This window comes from Apium graveolens, chromosome 8 (assembly GCF_009905375.1).
Source record: "Apium graveolens cultivar Ventura chromosome 8, ASM990537v1, whole genome shotgun sequence".
Taxonomy (NCBI): domain Eukaryota; kingdom Viridiplantae; phylum Streptophyta; class Magnoliopsida; order Apiales; family Apiaceae; genus Apium; species Apium graveolens.
Genome location: NC_133654.1, coordinates 113,312,823 through 113,320,795, shown reverse-complemented (window position 1 = coordinate 113,320,795; position 7,973 = coordinate 113,312,823). Strand labels below are relative to the sequence as shown.

General features: G+C 35.6%; 1 non-coding gene across 1 annotated transcript; it reads right to left on the bottom strand.

Annotated features, from left to right (window-relative positions):
* Positions 1 to 511: 511 nt before the first annotated feature.
* Positions 512 to 618, bottom strand: LOC141681324 (small nucleolar RNA R71). Its single transcript, XR_012558765.1, has one exon. It is a non-coding gene; the product is annotated as a small nucleolar RNA R71 (small nucleolar RNA).
* Between the last annotated feature and the right edge of the window lie 7,355 nt (positions 619 to 7,973).

The following is a 7,973-nucleotide window of genomic DNA, read 5'->3' as shown; positions in this document are numbered from 1 at the left end:
TTGTTTGCTTGTTGCTTTTTCAGGTACTCTAGAGAGGGTTTATGCTAACGCTTTCTCGATCTCGAAAGAGAACACTGGATAAAGAAGAGGAAGAGGTTTTAGTAGAGGAAGAAGTTCTTGTTGAGGAGAAAGTTGAAGAGGAAGCTCTTATTGCAATGGGAGAACCGGAAGCGAATACTAAGGCTTTGATGGATTACACTCAGCCGAAGATTAATGATATTCAGTCTAGCATTGTCCGACCAGCCATCGCGGCTAACACTTTTGAAATTAAAGCAAGCACGATTCAGATGGTAAAGAACTCAGTTCAGTTTAGGGGTTCTCCGACAGAAGGCCCCAACATGCATATTAGAGATTTCATCGAGATCTGCGACACTTTTAAATTCAATAATGTGTCTGAAGATGCTATTAAGCTAAGTGTTGGTTGCATTCTCTACCACCAGGCTCTATCACCAAATGGGAAGATCTTGCTCAAAAGTTCCTTACTAAGTTCTTTCCTATGGCAAAGACAGCTGCAATTAGGAATGCTCTTACTCAATTTACGCAACAGTCTAGAGAGTCTTTGTGTGAGGCTTGGGAGCGATATAAGGAGATGCTTCGAAAGTGTCCTCACCATGGGATGCCTGACTGGATGATCATTAACTGTTTCTACTATGGGTTGGGTGCAACTTTTAGACCCATTCTTGATGCAGCATTAGGAGGAGCCTAATGGGCTAAGAGCTACGATGAAGCTTATAAATTGATTGAACTGATGGCTGCTAATAAATACCAGAATCCTTCTCAGAGACTAACTTAAGGCAAGGTAGCAGGAATTCTAGAGGTAGATGCAGCTACAACTATAACTGCTCAGCTTAAGGCTTTGATAATGAAGGTGGATTCTTTGGATAATTATGGAGTTAATCAGATCACTAGTGTCTGTGAGCTTTATGCTGGTACGCATGAGACAGAGCAGTGTGCTATTTCTAGTGAATAAGTTCAGTTCGTGAGCAACTTTCAGAGGTCACAGCAACCAGTTCCAGCCACCTATCATCCCTGCAACCGCAATCATCCTAATTTCAGTTGGAGCAACACTCAGAATGCGGTGCAACAACCTTGCCAATATGGTGTCTATCAAGACCTTGGAGAATCAAATTAGGCAGATTGCCAATGCCTTGCTAAATCGTCAACCTGGTACACTTCCTAGTGACACTGAAGTTCCAGGGAAGAAAGAAGCTAAGGAGCAGGTTAAGTCAATTACATTGAGGTCTGGGAAGGTTGCGAATTCCGAAAAAGCTCAAGTTTCGGAAGATGAAGCTGTGGCTAAAGAAAAAGTACAGAAGGAAGCGGAAGGGGAACCAAGGAAGACTACTGTGGAACACACTCCTCGTGAGGGTAATATAGGGGACACACAGATATGTCCTCCACTTTATTTTCTTAAGAGGATGCAGAACAAAAAGTTGGATAAGCAAATTGAGAAGTTTTTGGAGGTGTTCAAGAAACTTCACATCAACATACCTTTCGCTGAAGCTCTTGAACAGATGCCTAGTTATGCGAAGTTTATGAAAGGTATTCTCTCTTAGAAAGTGAAGCTTGATGACTTAGAGACCGTTGCTCTCATGGAGGAATACAGTGTTGTGCTGCAACACAAGTTGCCTCCGAAACTTAAAGATCCTGGAAGCTTCACTATTCTTTGCACCATCAGAAACTTGTCGTTTAACAAGTGTTTGTGTGATTTAGGAGCCAGCATCAGTCTGATGCCTTTGTTAGTCTTCAAGAAGTTATATTTACCTGATCCAAAGCATACTTATATGTCCTTGCAGTTGGCTGATCGCTCTATTACATATCCACGAGGCATTGTGGATGATGTCTTGGTCAAAGTGGACAAACTCATATTTCCTGCTGATTTTGTAAATCTTGATTTCGAGGAGGATAAGAAGATTCCCATAATCTTGTGAAGACCATTATTGGCTACTAGTCGAACCTTGATTGATGTGGAGAAGGGTGAGCTTAATATGTGAGTACTGGATCAGGATGTGACTTTTAATGTGTTCAATGCCATGAAATTCCCTACTGAGAAAGAGGAGTGCTTAAAAGTGGAGTTGGTTGATTATGTTGTTACTTCAGAACTTGATCAAATGCTAAGGTCTGATGCCTTAGAGAAAGCCTTGTTAGGGAATTCAGATAGTGAAGATGATTAAGGTTATGAACAATTGCAATATTTGAATGCTTCTCCTTGGAAGCGAAGGCTGGATATGCCGTTTGAATCTCTTGGATTGGAAGAGCTAAAAAAATTTCCAAAGCGCCTCAAGCCATCTATTGAAGAAGCTCCTACACTCGAGCTTAAGCCTTTTCCTAAATACTTAAGGTATGATTTTTTAGGTGTTGCATCTAATTTTCCTGTTATTATTGCATCTGACCTTTCAGATAGTGATGAGGAAAAGCTCTTGAGAATTATGAGAGAATTCAAATCAGCATTTGGATTGACTATAGCAGATATTAAGGGAATCAACCCTTCTTGTTGCATGTATAAAATTCTGCTGGAGGAAGGAAGTAAGCCGACTATCGAGAAACAAAGGAGGCTCAATCCGATAATGAAAGAAGTTATGAAGAAGGAAATTCTCAAGTGGCTAGATGCAGGGATCATCTATTCTATTTCTGACAGTTCTTGGGTGAGTCCAGTTCGGTGTATGCCGGAGAAAGGATGCATCACTGTGGTTGCTAATGAAAAGAATGAGCTCATTCCTACTAGAACAGTCACGGGGTAGAGAGTTTGTATGGATTACATGAAGCTAAATAAATCCAATAGGACGGATCACTTCACTCTTCCTTTTATTGATCTAATGCTTGACGGGTTGGCTGGACATGAGTACTATTATCTTCTCGATGGCTATTCGGGTTATAATCAGATTTGCATCGCTCTAGAAGATCAGGAAAATAATACCTTCACTTGTCCATTTGGTACTTTTGCCTTCAGAAGAGTTTCTTTTGGGTTGTGTGGTGCACCTACAATATTTCAGAGATGCATGATGGCTATCTTCTCTGACATGATTGGTCAGATTGTGGAGGTGTTTATGGATGATTTCCCTATGTTTGGTGATTCTTTCGACGAATGCTTGCAAAATCTTGGAACAGTTCTTTAAAGGTGTGTTGAGAACAATCAGGTTCTCAACTAGGAAAAATGTCACTTTATGGTGTGATAGGGCATTATTCTTGGATACAAGGTCTTTAGTAAGGGTCTTCTGGTGGACGAGGCTAAGGTGGGGTCATTGAAAACCTTCATCCACCAATTTCTATTAAGGGAGTCCACAGCTTTCTTGGTCATGCGGGTTTTCATAGGCGGTTCATCAAGGATTTCCCTAAAATCTCTAAACCTTTGTGCAATCTTCTAGAGAAAGATATCACTTTCAAGTTTGATGACGAGTGTCGGGCTGCTTTTCAGATCTAAAAGAAGATTTTAATCACGGCACCTGTCATAACTGCACCTGATTGGAATGAACCTTTTAAGATGATGTGCGATGCAAGTCCTTCCGAAGAAACAACAAGGAAAAGCTTAGAATGCTGAAGGTAAAATTTGGGATGACATAGATGATGAATATGATGTTGAAGAATATGGAAACTATGCTCTCATAGCTTTGGAGGAAGGAGAGTTATCTACATCAAAATCTGAGCTACATATTCTAACCACCATTAATTTGAATGTTTCACAATATAAGGAAACTATAGAAAAAGTAAATGTAGAAATGTTTCATATTCGCACAAGCATGGTGGGAGCTAATGAGCAAATGAGTAGGCTGTCACAAGTGAATGAGAAATTTGAGATTAAGAAACAAGAGCTAGAGCTGCAGCTTGTTAGTCTAGAATCAGTTAGACAAGAAAATTAATACCCCAAAAATAAGTTAAAATGTGCATTATAACGACTCGTATATTTTGTATTATTTTAATAGTGTAATTGTTGAATAATTAATTAAATAAAATATGTGTACTGGTATTGACAGCTATGTGTTGTTCACTATTATATAGGTGTGATATATTGGTGTATAGGATTGAATTGTGTAACTGATTATTGAGTTGTACTGTTTTGTTTCACTTTTAAAAGTGATTTTATTGCAGTTTTATTTACGTAAATATTTGGATTGTCTCTAAATTTGTTTTTATAATTTTAATAATTATTTTAAGGATTTTATAAAATTGAAAAATAAATATTTCATTTATTATTTATCTATAAATGATTTTCTGATTACATTTATTTGTAAAATCCGTATTTAATTCCAGAATTCTTCAAAAATTACGAAACTCATATTTTATTAAGTTTATAATATACTGATAATTTTAAAATTATTTTGGAAATTTTTGGGATGAATTTCACCCGCGCGTTGATATGTTTAATTGTTAAATACGGGTATAAATTGCATTTTAGAAATGGTTTTAAAATTTTGGAATTTATATTTTAATTAACTTCAGGATATTTATAAAATTTTAAGACTATTTTCGTGAATTTCTGAATTTGTTTTAAGTGCAACTCGGTTCGCTAAAATTGAATTTTGGGATAAACCGAGCCTCAGAATCTTCGAAATTATCCCAATAGGACACGTGTTGGTTTTTCAGGAAACACGTTATTACGTGTTGCAATTGCAGATGGGGATGAATAAAAAAAAATTAAACAACAGGACCCCCCTTCCCTTTCACCCCTGTACTCGGTTGTCTCTCTCTCTAATCTCAGTCTCACTCTCGCGATTTCTTCTTCTCTGTTTCTTGCTCCATCCGTTCTTTCTCTTCATTTTTCTTCCGTCCTTGTTGCTTCCTTGTGCGATTTCCGCCACCGTGATTCCTATTCCGGTGAGCCTAGTAGTTCAGTCGGTTGTACGTATGTATGTAATTATATATATACGCGTGTGTGTGTGTGTGATTTTATGTGTATGTATGTTCGTGTGATCGTCTGTGCGTGTGATTGTACTTGTGTGTGTGTGTATGTGGTCTGTGATTTTCCGGTGGTGTTGCTGCCCCTGTGTTTTCCGGCCTTGGTTTTGGTGCTGTGTGTAGCGCATCTTATACGCGTGTGTTGGTGATGGAATTTTAATTATTTTATTATTATTCTGCAAGAAATAGTTTTGAATAATATTCATGATATGAATATTTCGTTGCGGAAAATTATTTTTAATCGGTGAAATTTTTGTTTTGGAACCTAAATAATCGGTTGCACCGAAAATTTTGCCGCCGTTCGTGATGAGTTTATACGAGCGGACGGTGGACGACGATGAATTGATTCTGAGTCCTAAATATATAAAAACAAATAAAATTATTCTTATAAATTATTTTCGAATGTAAACTGGTATTTATATTACGAGTCGTATTGAAACGTAAATCGTGGATTGTGATAAGTTGGATATGAAAGAGATGTGTCCTAAGTCCAATCATGTATGATGATTTAGGAATAACTTTTATGTAATCTGTTTTGATTTCATTGATATTAATAAAAGACTTGTATTGGTTTTATTACGGGCTTTATCTATTTAAGTGTTTAAATAAGATATACCATAGTTTAGAGTAAAGCTTTTTATGGATTATGATGAGATCATAATAATGAAACCTAAGAGATGATAACTCTAAACTTAAATATTTCCGGGTCATAGGATTACTAACTGGTAATTAGTAATCCGCAAAGATCGGTACATACTATGCTTGCTTCATTATGAAGGATGTCTGTTCTCATAGACATTTGTGTGGCGACACTATAGCTAGTATGTAGGTGCTTATTATAGAATAAGTTCGCTGAACATGACTCACACAGTTGAACAACTGATGGAGTTCACTCACGTGTCAGCAGTTGTTCACATAGTGATAGTTGTACAAGTATCCTTAGACTTGAGGTCATCATAGTCATCTTGTGTACACTGAACTATGCTTTGGTTTAGTTCTTAGTCTCCAGGGACAATTATAAGGGCTCTACCGGGTATAGGAATTTATACACGAAGATAGTGTATGATCAATAAGGGATCTACCACTTCCAGTGAAGGAAGAGAATGTTCAATGCTGATCCACTTATGCTAGTTCAGGAATCTCTGGCCAGAGTGAATGAAATTAAAAAGGAGTTTCTAATTTACATTAAATAGAACTAAGCATAGTGAATGGGAAAGCAAATGATTAAATAAGATAGGATTGACACAAGTTCCATGCCTTGTATTTAATCGTGACATTGCAGGGTAGAAGGAATTGATTGTACGGTAACTACTCACTGAATAGGTTCTTGGTATTCTAAGCAGTGAATTCGTATTATCGGGATAGTCGCGATATGCTGAGAAGTATCGCTCACGATCTAGAATAAATATGATTAATTTATTAATTAATCATATTTAATGAATTAGAGAATTTATATAAATAATGATAAAATAGTTTTATTATTATTTATTTCTACTACCGGCTTAATATTGAGCTATAGGGTCACACCATAAAAGAGAATGATTTAATGGTGGAGGAATTAATTAATAATGGCTGGTAATTATTTATTTGTGAAATAAATAATTAATTAGCAGATTTAATAATTGATTAAATAAGATTTAATTAATTCTTAATATTATTAATTAAGAATTTAATTTTAGAAATTTAATCAAGTGAGAGAATTATTTTTCTAAAGTGTTTAGAAAAGAGATTAATGATTAAAAGGTGTTTTAATTATTAGTTAATTCGCTAATAAGAATAATCAATTAAAAGGTTAATAATAATAATATTTTATGGAAAATTTTCAGCTGAAAATTTTGCCTATAAATATACTATTATAAACTTTATTTGCCTCAACCCAAATAATTAACCCTAATTCTAAAGTAGAACAAAAGGGAGGCAACTAATTCTCTCAACCTCTTCCTCCTCCATCACATTGTACTTTTGGTGGATACCGGTGGAGTGCTTCACACTTGAGGAGCAGCTGCTAGGGATTTCCGTTCATCGTTCTTGGATCGTTATTAAAGACCTCCATCTTTCCATTAACGTACAACTTCTTAAAGTAAACATACTGAACTACGAATTAAATATTATTTTTCGCATGGATCCTGCGGAGGGTTTCAGTTTTTTTTAGGATTTAAATTTACATTTTCATTGCGTTTATGTGCTAAAACCCCTTCAATGGCATCAGAGCTACTTGCGAAAAGTTTTTAATTCGTTTATGTGTTTAACTGTTTTCGATATATGAGCATGTACGTGATTCACCATGATTTGATGTTGATATAAAATATGCTTATATATGTATGGTTTTGAATACATGATATTCATATGAGTTGTATAATCGTAAGATGATTATGTAATCTGTATATATATTGATATATACATGATTTATGTTTGTTCTAATTATGAGAATCATATTAGATACGGATTCTGAATTAGTTGCGGCAGATTTGCTGAAATCTGGGTCTGGTGTCCGATTTATGCAAACGAATACCCTATTCCATAGGTAAACGAGCGTCTGAACAAAACTGATAGAGAAGCTATCAACAACTCGTCTCTAAGGCGTTTGACATCATTTACTGCCCATAAACAGTGATTCTTGTTTTTCTGATTTGATTTTGATTTTTCTGATTTTTGTCATATTTTTTTTCTGATTAGATCATGGATACTATGATATGTTAAGATCAGATTATGTGTTTTAACATGCTTTTATGTGTTGTATGAGCATGGTGGATGGTTATGGCCTTTCGACCTTAGTGTAATGGTTTTGGTTTTGGTTTTAAATACGACTTGCATGTCGTCAATCTTTGTAATCATAAATCTCGAATGTAACTCGAGTTATTCTTGTAAGTTCATTAGATTAATTTTACTTTCAATCTATGTAATATAATTGAAGACTCAAGAAGGCTATCCAATGGAGGTGATACAAAGAAGAAGACGAGGCATATAAGAAGTCTAAACAAAAAAGAAGACTTATGTAATAAGCAGTTGTATTTATTTCCATCACCATATTAGATTGACCTTGATCTTTATCATGAGCTTGATAAAGATCACATAGGATG